The 19,747-nt window shown below is 40.4% G+C and overlaps 1 pseudogene; it reads left to right on the forward strand.

Moving 5' to 3' along the window:
• LOC126456404 (agrin-like) overlaps positions 1-19,747 on the forward strand; it is a 379,882-nt pseudogene that overhangs the window by 171,570 nt on the left and 188,565 nt on the right.

Raw genomic sequence — 19,747 nt, forward strand, 5'->3', positions numbered from 1 at the left:
AGTCTTTTCCGAAAGTATTTGTATGAAGTGTAGCCAAAAATGAACCATGGACAATAAACAGTTTAGACAAGAAGAGAATAAAAGCTTTTGAAATGTGGTGCTACAGAAGAATGATGAAACGTGTTTTTTGTTTTCTTTCCTTGAAATAGGATGAGTTTCCTTTTCTACTGAAATGTTAATAACCCTGGCCATTATTCATGTAGGCTACAACCAAAAGGGCTGCACAAGTATGTAAGCGAAAACATTCCTTTCGAGGGATTGAGTGGGAAACAAGTTGGTGAAAGCATTCATATAACATGTTACCGTCACAGATTTGTGTCAGTCGTTTATCTCACATTAAGTGAAACCACTGAAACTCAGTGTGTCATACAGCTGACATGGTTGGTGATACTTAATTCATTCGCGGCAATCCTATCTCAAACACCCAAGGGTGGGAACACTACCAAGTTTTTGCCCTGGTCCAGAAATGTTGAAGATCCGGGGCCGTGTTGCTCATATTCTGCTTGATTTTTGCTCGTATCCGTAATATTGGGTGGTCTAAATGATTACTTTTTTTTGTATAAAACAGGAGCTGGTTTCATCGCATAGTGTTCTGTGGACATTTGTTCCTGCCAACGAATCAATTTTTGAATGCTTGATTTCAGTGTGTTGTGAGTAGCCTGTATTGTTCGTATTCTTTTTTATTTTTGTTAGCATCCATTTTTATTCTTTTTCGCATTTAATGGATATCTCCATTAGCAACTTTGAAAGAAATGTTGTTCGACTTTATTACCACTTGTCAAAGAATGAGTAACTAATTCTCCGTTGAATGGTATTGCTTATTGTCACTGAATGTCACACACAACACAGTGGTTTGCAGACGTACATGTAGATGGGAATGCTTTGTTGTTTTAGTGACCAGAGCAAACGCTAAAAATACAACGGTAGTTACGCAGATGGCTCCACACGTTATTAACAGGCACTACAGGCAATGTATTTAACAGAAATCAACATGCTGGGAGTTCTCCATTAAATGCGAGAAAATGCAAGCAACAGCTGTGAACAAAAATAAAATGGAATTCAAGCAATATGCTTACAACGCGTTTAAATCGAGCAGTTCACACACGGATACGTGTGCATGAGTACACAGAACACCAAGCGACAAACCCAGCTTCCATTTTATATGAAACAAAAACAAATATGGGATAATTTATCCCATCTGGTATTATGGATGCGATCACAAATCAGGCCGCATGTGAGCAACATATTTACAGTGCAATTCAAAGAGCGCACTACACACAAGAGGTATTAATCAAAGCATATAGAAAAAAAGAGTCGTTATAAGGTAAACAATGTGATAAAACCAGCTTCTGAGTCATTCGATGTGAGACGCTCTTTAGAAATTTACATGCGATAAAGCGGAATTATTTCCACTTGATAATGCCCACACATTCGAAGACGCTAATGCCGTTCTCGGTTTTATGTTCTGTGTTGCTGGCACTATACTTGTGTTTACTGGTTTGACGTAGCATGACACCATTATTATTTCTTAATGTCTATGGTGCACGAGGGTACTGTATTGTTAACACTCCATTGTTCGTAGCCGCTTTAGGCATAACATTTGAGGGCCAAAGTCGACCGGCTTCTGATGATCCAGAACTAGGGATCCCTCTCATTCAGGACATTGTGAACTAATAGTACCGTAATTCTATATTGGGAATCTCTGCCCACTATCGGTTGGTATGGTAAACTGGCTGAAAAGAGCTAGCCGAATCTTAAACAATCCACCCAACTCATTGCAGTGGAAAATGAAAAGGGGGGAAGAAAACAACGCACTGCTATTAGCTCCACGAAGTTTTTATTACTGGTATTCAGACAAATCACTTAAGTGGATTGTATTAAGAGTGTTGTTACATATAATGGGAGCTTCTGGCTTTATCAAACGCTCGAATTTAATTTTTATATGAAACCTATGGCAGTTCTACGATCTTAATTACGAAATAAATACAGCCAATTTGTAAGTATTCAAGTGACGATGATATTTTCATCGCAAATGTAACTGATGATACTGGTTGTCAGTCAATTGATCGTGTCTCCTAGACGTGTGAGGAGAGTGAGTGGTATACAATTCTTAATATCATTCTCAATCAAGAAGTTATGGAATAATTTGTTACAGTACTCGGTTGTTAATCAAATTTGTATTTTCTTTTCCAGCTGATTATCAGTTAGGCTTCCGTAAGGCCTGAAAGCTCCCAGTATACAGAGTTTTTCTTTTAGAAAATATTGATGCACATTTCTGGAATGGTCATTAATGGAAGTGTTGGTATTAGTGTTTTTCATACTTCACAGTGATGCAGTTACCATAGAACCACTTGTGGATATGTAATAGATGTAATGGTTGTGAAGTTCTTGAATCAAAATCGTTAAAGAGCATTGTGGTTTGCTTTGTTTAGAGACATGTCGTGCATGTGACAGCTACTTTACTCCTTGCAGCGCTAGACATGATGACATCCTTTGGTGCGTACTGCACAGGATGCTTCTGCAGTTTTCTGGTCTATCGGTGGATTTTCAGACATGGTATTGGATTGTCTATTATTGTCAACAATTTCTTCAGCAGCCGCAGCCACATGCTTTGTTTCACGTTGCCCATCCTCTACCCGACTATTATCAGGCAGATGCACTGGGTAGCTTATTTGCATCTGCAAAATTCAAAAGCCCTGCGCACCAGTGTCATAGGATATTTAAATTATAAGCAGACATATTAGCTATCACTTCTCTCTGTGTGTATGAGAAATAGGTTCAGAGTATTTATCAATGCTACTGGAAATGCAGATGTTGCATCTCTGTTGTATGTAGCACAGCCGTGAAGCCAAGCCTAAAATTTATTTTGGATTTGTTTTAAATCTTTCCATTCACTGACAGAAGATTGGAAGCAACTTTCGGTGTATATACTACATCTCTAACCTGAGTTTTTCTGTTTTCACACCAGTGATGGAGTGCCATGCACGTTGGTGGTTTACGTAGCGTAGATGTAGAAGTATATTTAGTGTCAGTTTGATATTTCACATACTTTATATCAGAGAAGGTGGCTTGTGGGCAACAGCAGTTCTGGGTCATGTCGATTTGTCACTACATAAAGGCAGCTGAGATTACAGATCAGTAATATTCATTGAATGTGAAGAAGCTATAAAATTTGAAGTGAAACTTTCATTTTCTTCAAATTTATTTGATGTCTTTCTCCTTCCTGCACATCATTATCTAAGAGTATTCCCGTATCTACTGCAACTGAACCACAGTGGTCACTTATTGCCTTTCACGGTGTTTTGACCATGCTCCAGTTTTCTTTATACAGCTCATGTCCCTGTGAAGAATTTCATGTAATAGTTTTCTTTTTAGTACGGTATCTGGATTTATCTTATTCCCACACTTTTTACTCCTGTTATCATTGCTTTGTATGTTTCTGTCGAACTGACAAACAGTTATAAACAGCAAATTTAGTGTTTCTCAAATTATAATTGGTTGACATGAATTTGTTCACATGTCTTAAATACTTTTAGACTATTCCAAAATTCCGTAATGGGAATTAACTCCTCCAATAAGTCCACTTGTCTGTTTAAACTACCAGTAATGTCATAGAAAGCTAACTCTAATTTCTACCAGATCTCTTTAGCTAAGGTTGTAACTTGTATGTGTACATAATTGATTGTATCTAATTATAAAATTAGATCTTACCCTTACTTTCTTTCTTTTGATTACTGTTGATGGTACGCACAGTCCTAGAGTTCATCATGTTCTGAATATGCTTGTATTGCAAAATTCCAACTTGCATAATTATTGCATTTGGTGAGGTCTTCAACATGGATTTGATTTTTGTTGAAAAACTACATCATCTTCTGTTAAATATAGGAAGGTACAGTGTGTAACAGTTCAAGCTCACAATCACCAATTTCAAATTTTCACCATTAAGTCAAAAGACAAAACACTGAAGAGTTTTCACCAAGCCTTTAGTTTCCTAAAGCAACTAGTAATCATTTAACCAAGCAATGGGAAACACAGGATGGAATATTTACAACATTATGAAAAGGATAGATTGCTACTTACCATATAGCACAGATGCTGACTTGCAGATAGGCACAACAAGAAGACTGTCAAACAAGCAAGCTATTGTTCAGAAGGGCCTTCGTCAGAATTAGACAACAGACACACACACTCATGCAAACAGGAGGCAGCCAGAAACTGTGGTCACGTATGTGTGTGAGTTTCATTTTGTGTGTGTGTGTGTGTGTGTGTGTGTGTGTGTGTGTGTGTGTCTGTTTTGTCTAATTCCAATGAAGGCCTTTCTGGTCGAAAGGTTATTTGTTTGACAGTCTTTTCATTGTGCCTGCCTGCGATTCAGCATCATTGCCATATAGTGAGTAGCAGTCTACTCTTTTGATAGTATTGTCAATAACTGTAACTGGCACATTGCTACCATGAAGGAAATTTGTACAAGTAATATCAGTTAAAACGAAAAGCTTTTTTAGCTCTTAGAAACAACAATATGAAACGAACTTCAGTTACTCCAGAGATGATAAACAACACCATCATATGCAGTCAAGACTTATGCACATTGTAATCTTATGAGCGACTGCTAGTGTATACGTTAAAATGGTTTACATTCCAGTATATGACAAACACACAAACTAATTTGTGTTTCACATTTTTCTGTTTCTCATCCACAGTCATCCACATTTCAGACATGCATTCTTCCTACACTGTCTGATGTGATTTCCTCTTTAATGGCCTACCTAGCATATCACATTGTGTGATTTGGCGCTTTGGGCCAAGTAATTGGGTAGGTTACACTGTGTGCATCCAGTCTGTGGCATTGGTTCATCCCTTGAGCTCTTCCCATGTCCCACAAGTGAATCTATACCCGGTATCATGAGAAATAGGACTGTGGGAAGAGGAGAAGTGCAGTAACAACATACATAAGGACTTCACGAGCAGCTATATAATGCACATGCTGCTGCTACTTGTGTTGCTATTTGCCGTTGCAAACATTGAAGCACCAATTCAGTCTCCATCAAAATTTCTGATGCCATTTATAGTGTGTGTGGCTATGATGTGATGGAGTATGCCGGATCAGGGTGCATCAGATGTTTGGAAACTGTATACTCTCTTTAATACACATCCAGCAGTTCGTAGTCCAACTCAGCTTCACATAATGCAGCGCTGGAATGTAGGCCTTGACCCACAGACTTTGGAAGGTACTAAATTTGGATTCCAGCCAGTGCTACACTTAGCCCGGCACAGGTGTAGTCACTTTCATGACCTGCTGACCTCTGGATGCTGAGGACCACCGAACCGTGGTAAGCGACAGATACAGACACTGAGGCAGCATACACCAGACTGGCTGCCGTGTGTGGTGACTGGCTGTTGTGAGCACCCCAGTGACTCGGTGTTTGGGAGGGCCTCAGTTCAACCCTTGGCCCATCAGGAAGCAGCTGGATCTCCTGAGAAGGCTGTCCTGTCAGGACAACTGCAGAGCAGTGGCAATCTCATGGTGGCACCTAACTTTATGACAGTTGACTAGACAATGACTCACTGCTTCAACACCTATCTGGCCTGGTCTGATGGCTAGTATTTATTCTCAGTGAAACGGGCTTCTTGTGGTATTGTGGATGCAGAAGCCATGTATGCCACATACCAAAGTGTCCCTGGTTATGGTAACCATCCAGACACTGATCAGCAAGTGGACAGTGAGTGTAGTGAGCACTTTGATGTGATACTGGGTCAACAAATTGCCTTACGTGGCCCACTTTGTGTCACTGAGATCATCTGCCTAGGCTCATGTCACTAAAGTTCTTTCCCCTGGAGGAGTGAGGGGTTGGTTGGGGAATGGTAGGTCACACAGACCTTTGTTTCCCCTTCATAGACTTTTTACAGTGAGATCTGGCTAGTATTGAAAAGACATTTTATGAATGATTCATTTGTCCCTGTCACATTTCACATTTTTGTAGCAAGCCACATTTATTTTCCCCGTCTTTGTTTTCACGACATCTTTCAGTTATTTCTTGTCTGAATATGGAAATCTGATGCTGTTCCATACTATTGCTTAGGTTGCTCTTTTATCCATTTCCAATAGCTCCATCATCATCATAAATGCACCAATGTACTACTAAATTGTTTATGACTGAACCAGAATAACTTGTTTAACTGTACTTGTAAGAAAATTTTCATTCCAGATTTTAGTTGTTGAATTTCCTCTCTCTGACCAGTGCACATTTTTATAAGTAGGTTCACCTGCTAGTGATTTCATTACTAAAAGGCTGTCTTTAGCATTTTACTGTAGTCCACAAACAACAGTATGTTACAATGCTACAAAAGCGAGGATAAGAAAACACACTACCACATTTAATACTTTTATTTTTGTAAAAAGGCAGAGAGAGGAGTGTATGAAAATTAAGAATGCTCCAGAAAATCCAGGATGGAATGCAACAATATAATGAAAAGGATAGTTGCTACTCACCATACAGTGCAGGTGCTGAATCGCAGAAAGGCACAACTAAAAGGCTGTCAGAAAGTTAGCTTAACTTTTGACCAACCATGCCTTTATCAAAAATAAACCTACACAGACTGGCTCCAGCAGCCAGAGACTGTGGTCATATGAGTTTTCATGAGTGTATGCATTTGTATATGTTGTCTATTTTTGACAAAGGCCTTGTTGTCTGAATGCTAACTTTCCAACAGGCTTTTTGTTGTCCCTTTCTGCAACTCAGCATCTCCACTATATGGTGAGTAGCAACTACCCTTTTCATTATATTGTTAAAAATGCTCGAAGTGTCTGTACATTGTAACAACTTTCTTTCCTCTAGAAGCTCTTCGTCGTAATGATCTTTTGAGATGATGTTCACAGCAGATGCAGACAACAAGCAAGACATGTGTTCAGGTGCTTTCTACGGTTGTTGTCCTGATGGGAAGACACCTGCTCCCGGACCACTGAATGCTGGCTGTCCATCACAATGTGGTTGCAATAAATTAGGTAAAATTATTCTGTTTGATACCAATTCACTAGAATTTCTCTTCCAGAAGATTCTCTTTTAACGATATACACAGTGAGGCAGATAAGACAGGCCATCATAAACATGCCACCCATCCAAAAAGTTATGAGACTGGTTTTATTCCTGGTGTGTAAGTAATATCACCATAGCTACTGTGGTGGCAGCTTGAACTAACAACTATAAACAACAGATGTGCATTTGACCTGCCAGTTGTGAGTAGACAGTAGTGTGCCAACATGTCTGTGTTACAAATTGCAGTGGAGCAACAAACTGAACTACTCTAAATCAATTGTTCCGGACATTTTCCACGCTTAAAGCTTGTCCTGTACATATTGACTCCCAAGCAAAAACAATGACCCAAGGAGGCTTGTCACAGCTGCATTGAAATGAAAATCAACATTTCTTTTCTTGAAAAAATTATCACTAGTGATAAGAATTGGTGATCAGAAACAGTACTTTATTAGAAATGCCTTTAGTTTCATTTTAAATATTGGATACACAGCAATTTTTATTTCCTCTGTATTTATTGTGTGGTACTACACCAGCATTACATATATTCTGCTAATAGGCTGTTGTTCTGTGGTTTTTTTATCTACATTTTATTTCCCTCTGGAACAACAGTTGTGTACATTTTCATTCTGTACTAGTTTGCCTATTTTCAAGAGGTAGTCTCAAATGAACAAGATAGTTTCACAAGTGAATAAACTTGGAACATTCAGAACACTAAGCTCAGTAAAATGAGATTTACAGGACTCCATCTTTTTAAGGTCACAAATTATTCTTCTGCATTCTAAAAACCTTTGCACCGGAACTTAAGTGTCTCCAGAAAATGATCCCATATCGAAGCAGTGAGTGGAACTGTGCATAGTATGCCTGCAGTACTATTGTTTTATTTGTTCTTGATTAATATTCTTAACCATAGCAAACAGATAAGAATTTCAGAATGATATTTTCTCTCTGCAGTGGAATGCACACTGATATGAAACTTCCTGGCAGATTGAAACTGTGTGCCGGATAGAGACTCGAACTCGGGACCTTTGTCTTTCATGAGCAAGTGCAAGTAGAGCAAGGTTCATATTGATATGAACCTACCACAAAACAAGAAAGTGCAGACTGGGTCTCTGATGGTTCACCAAGACTGAAGGAAGCTCGAATGTGTTGTGTGAGTTGAACAACTTCCCAAAGAAGGGCTTTTCTGATGGTTTCACGTTGTTATATGAACATTCTGTGTGTTGTACTCTAGTGGGTGGTGGGAATTAGAGGGCGGAGGAGTGAGAGGGGAGGGCTATGTAGGATACCTGAAGCATTAATACCCCCATCTGAACTTTCCAAATTTTTTATTCATTCAGACTTGAAACTTTTTGGACTGATGAGATATACCTAAATTCAGTAATTATACTGATGTGCTGTTTTCACTAACCTATAGTGGAAAATGTGGAAAATTTTCTGCTGCAGACAAGTAACTTTGTAATACACTCCTGGAAATGGAAAAAAGAACACTTTGACACCGGTGTGTCAGACCCACCATACTTGCTCCGGACACTGCGAGAGGGCTGTACAAGCAATGATCACACGCACGGCACAGCGGACACACCAGGAACCGCGGTGTTGGCCGTCGAATGGCGCTAGCTGCGCAGCATTTGTGCACCGCCGCCGTCAGTGTCAGCCAGTTTGCCGTGGCATACGGAGCTCCATCGCAGTCTTTAACACTGGTAGCATGCCGCGACAGCGTGGACGTGAACCGTATGTGCAGTTGACGGACTTTGAGCGAGGGCGTATAGTGGGCATGCAGGAGTCCGGGTGGACGTACCGCCGAATTGCTCAACACGTGGGGCGTGAGGTCTCCACAGTACATCGATGTTGTCGCCAGTGGTCGGCGGAAGGTGCACGTGCCCGTCGACCTGGGACCGGACCGCAGCGACGCAAGGATGCACGCCAAGACCGTAGGATCCTACGCAGTGCCGTAGGGGACCGCACCGCCACTTCCCAGCAAATTAGGGACACTGTTGCTCCTGGGGTATCGGCGAGGACCATTCGCAACCGTCTCCATGAAGCTGGGCTACGGTCCCGCACACCGTTAGGCCGTCTTCCGCTCACGCCCCAACATCGTGCAGCCCGCCTCCAGTGGTGTCGCGACAGGCGTGAATGGAGGGACGAATGGAGACGTGTCGTCTTCAGCGATGAGAGTCGCTTCTGCCTTGGTGCCAATGATGGTCGTATGCGTGTTTGGCGCCGTGCAGGTGAGCGCCACAATCAGGACTGCATACGACCGAGGCACACAGGGCCAACACCCGCCATCATGGTGTGGGGAGCGATCTCCTACACCGGCCTTACACCACTGGTGATCGTCGAGGGGACACTGAATAGTGCACGGTACATCCAACTGTCATCGAACCCATCGTTCTACCATTCCTAGACCGGCAAGGGAACTTGCTGTTCCAACAGGACAATGCACGTCCGCATGTATCCCGTGCCACCCAACGTGCTCTAGAAAGTGTAAGTCAACTACCCTGGCCAGCAAGATCTCCGGATCTGTCCCCCATTGAGCATGATTGGGACTGGATGAAGCGTCGTCTCACGCGGTCTGCACGTCCAGCACGAACGCTGGTCCAACTGAGGCGCCAGGTGGAAATGGCATGGCAAGCCGTTCCACAGGACTACATCCAGCATCTCTACGATCGTCTCCATGGGAGAATAGCAGCCTGCATTGCTGCGAAAGGTGGATATACACTGTACTAGTGCCGACATTGTGCATGCTCTGTTGCCTGTGTCTATGTGCCTGTGGTTCTGTCAGTGTGATCATGTGATGTATCTGACCCCAGGAATGTGTCAATAAAGTTTCCCCTTCCTGGGACAATGAATTCACGGTGTTCTTATTTCAATTTCCAGGAGTGTATGTAATGCTGGTGTAGTACCACACAATAAATACAGAGGAAATAAAAATTGCTGTGTATCCAATATTTAAAATGAAACTAAAGGCACTTCTAATAAAGTACTGTTTCTGATCCGTAAAATAATTTCTGAACATATAACAAAATAGTTACTTAAAATTAAATCGTAAGAATAGGTACTTAATTTTAATTTGCTTACTATTTGCTAATGCTATGTATTACTGCAGCTTTTCTTTGCCCTGTCCAACATCAACTGTGCAATTTGTGCTGTCCGATAAGACTGGACCAACAAAAAATCAATCAGTCAGTCTTGATGAGCTGTCTAATTTATTATCTGCTTGATGGCAAGTGGCTGTTTGGGTTTAGTTTCCTGTTGTGGTACACTGTCATATGAGATGACGTCACATTTTCTGAGATACGCTTTTCATAAAAAACAGTCTGTCACTTAAATTGTTTTTGTCTGTCAGCTCTCTTTTGCACTCTTAATAAAACTTCCTTTTCTTATGTGTGCATTTTTCTTGTCTTTAAGAACTTTCTTTTAATGACTGATTACATCTTTTCATAAAGACTATTAGGACTGCAGAAATATCTAGGTAAATTTACCTGTTTCCGTACACCATTATATCATCAGAACAAGAGTTACAGTTTTTTAAAATGAATGTCAACCAGTTATTGTTTCTTGATACTATGGTCCAGCTTCAGCTTAAATGAAATAATGGTTTAAACTGTCTTGATTAACAAGAAAAGAGCAAAATGAATTTGGCACTAACATTATGCTAAATTTTCTGATTTTCATAAATGGTGACAGAAATGATGTACCTTGTGGAAGTGTAGACTGCAGATGTACTCCATATTGAGACAGTATTGGAGCAGGTTGAAATGCAAGCATTCATGTCATTCACGAATAAGTTACTGCCATAGATGTAAGAACCTCTGAAGAAGACTTCAGGCAGGCCCTGTGTGCCTCGATCGTATGCAGTCCTGATTGTGGCGCTCACCTGCACGGCGCCAAACACGCATACGACCATCACTGGCACCAAGGCAGAAGCGACTCTCATCGCTGAAGACGACACATCTCCATTCGTCCCTCCATTCACGCCTGTCGCGACACCACTGGAGGCGGGCTGCATGATGTTGGGGCGTGAGCGGAAGACGGCCTAACGATGTGCGGGACCGTAGCCCAGCTTCATGGAGACGGTTGCGAATGGTCCTCGCCGATACCCCAGGAGCAACAGTGTCCCTAATTTGCTGGGAAGTGGCGGTGTGGTCCCCTACGGCACTGCGTAGGATCCTACGGTCTTGGCGTGCGTCGCTGCGGTCCGGTCCCAGGTCGATGGGCACGTGCACCTTCCGCCGACCACTGGCGACAACATCGATGTACTGTGGAGACCTCACACCCCACGTGTTGAGCAATTCGGCGGTACGTCCACCCGGCCTCCCGCATGCCCACTATACGCCCTCGCTCAAAGTCCGTCAACTGCACATACGGTTCACGTCCACGCTGTCGCAGCATGCTACCAGTGTTAAAGACTGCGATGGAGCTCCGTATGCCACGGCAAACTGGCTGACACTGACGGCGGCGGTGCACAAATGCTGCGCAGCTAGCGCCATTCGACGGCCAACACCGCGGTTCCTGGTGTGTCCGCTGTGCCGTGCGTGTGATCATTGCTTGTACAGCCCTCTCGCAGTGTCCGGAGCAAGTATGGTGGGTCTGACACACCGGTGTCAATGTGTTCTTTTTTCCATTTCCAGGAGTGTATATTCTGCTAATAGGCTGTTGTTCTGTGGTGTTTTTTATCTACATTTTATTTCCCTCTGGAACAACAGTTGTGTACATTTTCATTCTGTACTAGTTTGCCTATTTTCAAGAGGTAGTCTCAAATGAACAAGATAGTTTCACAAGTGAATAAACTTGGAACTTTCAGAACACTAAGCTCAGTAAAATGAGATTTACAGGACTCCATCTTTTTAAGGTCACAAATTATTCTTAGAGCTCTTTTCTGCATTCTAAAAACCTTTCCACCGGAACTTAAGTGTCTCCAGAAAATGATCCCATATCGAAGCAGTGAGTGGAACTGTACATAGTATGCCTGCAGTACTATTGTTTTATTTGTTCTTGATTAATATTCTTAACCATAGCAAACAGATAAGAATTTCAGAATGATATTTTCTCTCTGCAGTGGAATGCGCACTGATTTGAAACTTCCTGGCAGATTAAACCTGTGTGCCGGATAGAGACTCGAACTCGGGACCTTTGTCTTTCATGAGCAAGTGCAAGTAGGGCAAGCTGTCAAGCTGCCACATGGGAATTGCTTTAAACGTTTGGTATCATACTCATCATTAATAACCAGCCAAGGCTCTAGTTTTGTCTTAACATTACATGAGTAAATGGTCGGAAAACAAAAGTGCATACAAAAGAGTAAGACACTGAAAGAATTCCTGTTTATTAAAGGACATGGTGACGATGCTGAGTGTACAGTGTATGTTGTGAAATTTAGCATTGGGCATGGAGGACACACGATATAATAACTCACATGAAGTCCAACAAACATGAAGCTACACTTCAGATTAACTCTTCTGGATCAAAAATTGATAACTACTAATCAGTAAGGTAGTTTCAGATATAGATAAACAGCTTTTGGCACATGAAGCCACATTTGCATACCACTCAGAGATGTACAACTCAAGTTTCAGGTCTATAGACTGCACCGTTGTTCTAATGAAATCACTGTTTAACAAGTGGTTTCCATGCTCACAGGCAAGAACCAAAACAGTTACCACTAACATAGTTGCACCATTTGCTGTGGAATAAGTAATGAAGGAATTTAAAGAAACGCAATTTATTTCAGTGATGACCAATTCTTCCACCTATGTGGGCTTCAAGCCCTTTTCTTTAGTGATTGGTTTTTACCAACCAGATAAAGGCGTTGTACTGAGAGTGTTGGGAGTTGGTGAACTCTGGTGTTGAAAGTGCAGACTGTTTGACTTTGTGCCTGTATGTCTTACAGGTGTTTCAAAAGTTCAGTCTTAATTAAAAGGCTGTAATAATTTTGGCTAACAACAGAGTACAAACTATGGAGGTCAATATCATCTTTATTTCAAGTTTTTTTTTTAAAAAAAAAGAAAGAAAGTTAAAATAATTTAATAAGTTTATAATGCCCTGCTTATTTTATGCACAATTCTGTCCAAACAGGCACAGGCAACTTATCCATTGATTACAGCTCAAACTTGGTAAAATCCTTCAACAGTTCCTTACTTATGCAGTATGTGTTGAAAAACTAAAATGATTCTGGAAGTTTGCTGAACATACAAAACTTTTAAGTCATAATGAAACTAGATGTTTATCTCTTCTACCAACTATTGAAAAAGTTGTTGATATATTCCAAGTGTTAAAATCCTACTTACTGTCGTCCACTGATGACTGATCTATCACTCAGATTTTTTTTAAAGTCACCCTATACTTAAAATCAAGCCAGTTACGTATTTTGTCCAACAGCACTCTGTGCACTGTATCTATAACTGAAGTTGCAGACAAAATAAATATGTTCCTTGACAAATAAGAAATCAGAAAATCTGAAAGATTTTTGCCATCTCCTTTTAAAAAAAAAGCAGTTACATGAATCGGGAAGAGATAAGCTAGTGACACTTTATCAGTTTAATGATAATACTGCAGCTTTATATATACCTACATTGGGTACATTCGAGAATGATGTCAACCATTTCTGGAGCCTATTCTACCAATAAAGTGGATAGCCTTAACAAAAACCATCAGCTGGATTAGTATTCAAGAATTGTATTGTTTTGTAAAATCTAGTATCATGAATTTTACTGTCGACTAGTGAGAATTATTTGATGAGTACTGTTATATAAGAAAATTCTGTGAAGCTAAACCACTGGACCGTAATATGAAATCAAATATCAGTGTCAGTGAAAAATAGAGGAAGTTTTTACTCATTTTCATGAGGAGCTAGTGTGTCTAAAACATGTTAAAATCTTGGTTCAATTTTCATCACCTATTCCAAGTTCTAATACATCTCCCTAAAGAATACTTTCAGTAATTAAACTTATAATGAGAGATGAAAAAACAGATTCAAATTAGAAACAGTAAAAACATTGACAATGATAACAACCACATTTGTTAGCCTCCCTTGTATGGACTTCTACAACTTGATGCTTAATGAAAATAAACTAATACAGCAAATACACCCCCCCCCCCACCACTAAAAAGAACTGCTCAAGTAACAGTGAGTCCATACTGTTACTTCAATCGAAAGTGTGATAAATATGTGTTTATATTTACATCCAAATTGTATTCACAAAATCAGTACAGTTCTTAACCTCACACAGTGGCGTGGTATAATATGTGAAAATAATTTATAATAGGTGATCAAAAAGTTTCTGTTTGAGGGTGCTGATGCAATACATATGCTCCCAACACATAACCAGGAAGTTAGCATTGCATTTATGTCTTTCCAACATTGTTGTTGTTGTTGTTGTTGTGGTCTTCAGTCCTGAGACTGGTTTGATGCAGCTCTCCATGCTACTCTATCCTGTGCAAGCTTCTTCATCTCCCAGTACCTACTGCAATCTACATCCTTCTGAATCTGCTTAGTGTATTCATCTCTTGGTCTCCCTCTACGATTTTTACCCTCCACGCTGCCCTTCAATACTTAATTGGTGAACCCTTGATGCCTCAGAACATCTTCTACCAACCGATCCCGTCTTCTGGTCAAGTTGTGCCACAAACTTCTCTTCTCCCCAATCCTGTTCAATACTTCCTCATTAGTTATGTGATCTACCCATCTAATCTTCAGCATTCTTCTGTAGCACCACATTTCGAATGCTTCTATTCTCTTCTTGTCCAAACTATTTGTTGTCCATGTTTCACTTCCATACATGGCTACACTCCATACAAATACTTTCAGAAATGACTTCCTGACACTTAAATCTATACTCGATGTTAACAAATTTCTCTTCTTCAGAAAAGCTTTCCTTGCCATTGCCAGTCTACATTTTATATCCTCTCTACTTCGACCATCATCAGTTATTTTGCTCCCCAAATAGCAAAACTCCTTTACTACTTTAAGTGTCTCATTTCCTAATCTAATTCCCTCAACATCACCCGACTTAATTCGACTACATTCCATTATCCTCGTTTTGCTTTTGTTGATGTTCATCTTATATCCTCCTTTCAAGACACTGTCCATTCCATTCAACTGCTCTTCCAAGTCCTTTGCTGTCTCTGACAGAATTACAATGTCATCAGCGAACCTCAAAGTTTTTATTTCTTCTCCATGGATTTTAATACCTACTCCGAATTTTTCTTTTGTTTCCTTTACTGCTTGCTCAATATACAGATTGAACAACATCGGGGAGAGGCTACAACCCTGTCTTACTCCCTTCCCAACCACTGCTTCCCTTTCATGTCCCTCAACTCTTATAACTGCCATCTGGTTTCTGTACAAATTGTAAATAGCCTTTCGCTCCCTGTATTTTACCCCTGCCATCTTTAGAACTTGAAAGAGAGTATTCCAGTCAACATTGTCAAAAGCTTTCTCTAAGTCTACAAATGCTAGAATCGTAGGTTTGCCTTTCCTTAATCTTTCTTCTAAGATAAGTCGTAAGGTCAGTATTGCCTCACGTGTTCCAGTGTTTCTATGGAATCTAAACTGATCTTCCCTGAGGTTGGCTTCTACTAGTTTTTCCATTCGTCTGTAAAGAATTCGTGTTAGTATTTTGCAGCTGTGACTTATTAAACTGATAGTTCGGTAATTTTCACATCTGTCAACACCTGCTTTCTTTGGGATTGGAATTATTATATTCTTCTTGAAGTCTGAGGGTATTTCGCCTGTTTCATACGTCTTGCTCACCAGATGGTAGAGTTTTGTCAGGACTGGCTCTCCCAAGGCCGTCAGTAGTTCCAATGGAATGTTGTCTACTTCGGGGGCCTTGTTTCGACTCAGGTCTTTCAGTGCTCTGTCAAACTCTTCACACAGTATCATATCTCCCATTTCATCTTCATCTACATCCTCTTCCATTTCCATAATATTGTCCTCAAGCACATCTCCCTTGTATAGACCCTCTCTATACTCCTTCCACCTTTCTGCTTTCCCTTCTTTGCTTAGAACTGGGTTTCCATCTGAGCTCTTGATATTCCTACAAGTCGTTCTCTTATCTCCAAAGGTCTCTTTAATTTTCCTGTAGACAGTATCTATCTTACCCCAAGTGAGATAAGCCTCTACATCCTTACATTTGTCCTCTAGCCATCCCTGCTTAGCCATTTTGCACTTCCTGTCGATCTCATTTTTGAGACGTTTGTATTCCTTTTTGCCTGCTTCATGTACTGCATTTTTATATTTTCTCCTTTCATCAATTAAATTCAATATTTCTTCTGTTATCCAAGGATTTCTACTAGCCCTCGTCTTTTTACCTACTTGATCCTCTGCTGCCTTCACTACTTCATCCCTCAAAGCTACCCATTCTTCTTCTACTGTATTTCTTTCCCCCATTCCTGTCAATTGCTCCCTTATGCTCTCCCTGAAACTCTGTACAACCTCTGGTTCTTTCAGTTTATCCAGGTCCCATCTCCTTAAATTCCCACTTTTTTGCAGTTACTTCAGTTTTAATCTACAGGTCATAACCAATAGATTGTTGTCAGAGTCCACATCTGCCCCTGGAAATGTCTTACAATTTAAAACCTGGTTCATAAATCTCTGTCTTACCATTATATAATCTATCTGATACCTTATAGTATCTGCAGGGTTCTTCCATGTATACAACCTTCTTTCATGATTCTTAAACCAAGTGTTAGCTATGATTATGTTGTGCTCTGTGCAAAATTCTACCAGGCGGCTTCCTCTTTCATTTCTTAGCCCCAATCCATATTCACCGACTATGTTTCCTTCTCTCCCTTTTCCTACACTTGAATTCCAGTCACCCATGACTCGTCTCCCTTCACTATCTGAATAATTTCTTTTATTTCATCATACATTTCTTCAATTTCTTCGTCATCTGCAGAGCTAGTTGGCATATAAACTTGTACTACTGTAGTAGGTGTGGGCTTTGTATCTATCTTGGCCACAATAATGCGTTCACTATGCTGTTTGTAGTAGCTTACCCGCATTCCTATTTTCCTATTCATTATTAAACCTACTCCTGCATTACCCCTATTTGATTTTGTGTTTATAACCCTGTAGTCACCTGACCAGAAGTCTTGTTTCTCCTGCCACCGAACTTCACTAATTCCCACTATATCTAACTTCAACCTATCCATTTCCCTTTTTAAATTTTCTAACCTACCTGCCCGATTAAGGGATCTGACATTCCACGCTCCGATCCGTAGAACGCCAGTTTTCTTTCTCCTGATAACGACATCCTCCTGAGTAGTCCCCGCCCGGAGATCCGAATGGGGGACTATTTTACCTCCGGAATATTTTACCCAAGAGGACGCCATCATCATTTAATCATACAGTAAAGCTGCATGCCCTCGGGAAAAATTGAATGTGGTATATTCTGAAATGTGAACTATGGCAGTGTTATTACCAAATGTGTCCAAACCGGAGCAATGTGCTGTTATTCTTTTCTTGGCTGATGAAAGACAAACACCAGTAGAATGAAGAATGTGTATGGGGAAACATGTCTGTTGAAAACCATTATTGTGTTATGGTGTGTCAAGTTCCGTGCTGGTCATGATTTGACACAAGATGCCAGTCAACCTGGAAGGCCAGCCTCATCCACTGCACACAACAAGTGGGTAGTTGATGATGCAATTAGGGCACTCCACTGCATAATCATTCATGCACTATCCAAGGATATCAACAACAGCTTTGGTAGCATGCAGGAGTTAAGCTACCATCAGCTCTGCAGCCAGTAGATATCCCAGACATTGTATGCTGAACAAAAAGCAAACTAGGTGGCTATTTGCATGAAGCACCTGATGCATTTCAATGTGGAAAGCAACACATTCCTTGAGCACATTGTCACAGGTGAAGAAAGCTGCTGCCACCACTGGGAACCAGAGTCGAAAGTATCGATGATGGTGCCATCCATCATACCCCCCCCCCCCCTATCCCAAGAAGTTGAAGAGGCAGCCGTCTGCTGGATATGCGATGTTGGTCGTATTATTTGATTACCAGGGCCTATTGATTATTGATTTCAAGGAAACTGGTGTCTCCATTACTGGGGAATTGTACTCTGCAACACTGGAGAAATTATGGCATGCCGTCAAGGCAAAACTTCCACATAAACTGCAACAAAGGATGCTGCTGCTTCATGGTAATGCATGTCCCCATGTCACAAATGTTTTAACGCAGAATTTATGCTATCTCAAGAAGGAGACACTTGAGATCTGATGTCTCTCTATGTAATTATCACACCTTTGGTCCCTTAAAAAAGCCATGAAGGTTTGACAGCTCTTGTTGGAAAAGGATGTGCAGCAGGGAGTTATGGACTTCTTTGTGCTCCAGGACACAGTGTTTCACCAAACAGGTGTCTTCAATCCAGAGCAGTGCCTCTATGCTCATGGCAATTTCATTTGATTGGTATAATGATTGGTATAATGTGAAAGGAAACTTTTTATCACCACTTATTATTAAGCTTGTGTCCTGATTTTTACTCATTTGTTCAGAATTTTTGTGTGTTATTTTGAAAATGTTCTGAATTTGGTTATAGATAATATGGAAAAGGTCAAAGTATTACAGTAATATACCTGTATTTGGTAAAACAGTTCACCATTTACACAAAACTGCGCACAGCTTTATCAATGTGTTGTTCTACACAAATGCCAATTTTCAGGTTCACTATCTGATACATGTGATCCCCTCACAAAACAGTGTGTCTGCAAACCAGGAGTTGGTGGATTGAAGTGTGACCGCTGCGAGCCAGGATTCTGGGGATTACCAAAGATCTCAGAAGGTCACCAGGGATGTTTACGTAAGTGTTCTGGACTTCACTAGATATATTTCTGTGTGCCTTGTTAGAGCACAGTTTCTCAAAGTTTGCCAAATGTCTTCTGGTATACTTAAGTTCATGAGATATGACTTTATGCCTTAATGATGGACTTACAAGTACTCTCTTGAACAAAAATACCTGTAATTTTCACAATTTTCTTTTCTATAGATGGTACATGGACATTCAATATACCCCTCTGGTCATATGTTAATAAGCCACATGCTTTGAAGAAATTTTCATTAGTGAACTATAATTAGAAGCACATAAGACCTAAACTTGTGTTGTTGACTGCAAGCTCCATACTGAACTTTTTAAATTATGCATTTACTGAGCTATCTGAATCCACAAACAGTCTTATACATTTTGCACATTTAAATCTTGTATGGACTTTTAAAACATTGAGAGAAAAACCTAACAGGATATGGGTGCTATTGTCTCTCTTATAACATATTTTATTTCACTTTGATTAAAATATTGCTGCTAAAAGTACCTGTCGTAAAGTATGTTCATGGTACACTCCAGCTGTTGATGTGGCTATGCAGCTAATACAGGCTACCATCCACTAATAACAAAATAACAGAGAAGTATGATGTTATTATGTGAGCATGATATAGCTAATGGCTGGACTAATCAGGCAAGACTTGGAATGATGTGCAGTTTATTTTTACTAATTCCTTTTTTTCAGTCGCACAACAGGTACAAGACAAATTTCCATCATCATTTTCATATTCATATGAGAGTGTAAACATAATCTGATGTTCTTTTAGTAAAATATTATGTATGTTTTTGGAAGAAGGGGAGAGTGTTGTATTGCCTTAAATGTGACAGTGGAAAGATAATGGAAGGTAGACATTCAGACAACTGTAAATGTAAAAACTGAATCAG

This window comes from Schistocerca serialis, chromosome 2 (assembly GCF_023864345.2).
Source record: "Schistocerca serialis cubense isolate TAMUIC-IGC-003099 chromosome 2, iqSchSeri2.2, whole genome shotgun sequence".
Lineage (NCBI taxonomy): Eukaryota > Metazoa > Arthropoda > Insecta > Orthoptera > Acrididae > Schistocerca > Schistocerca serialis.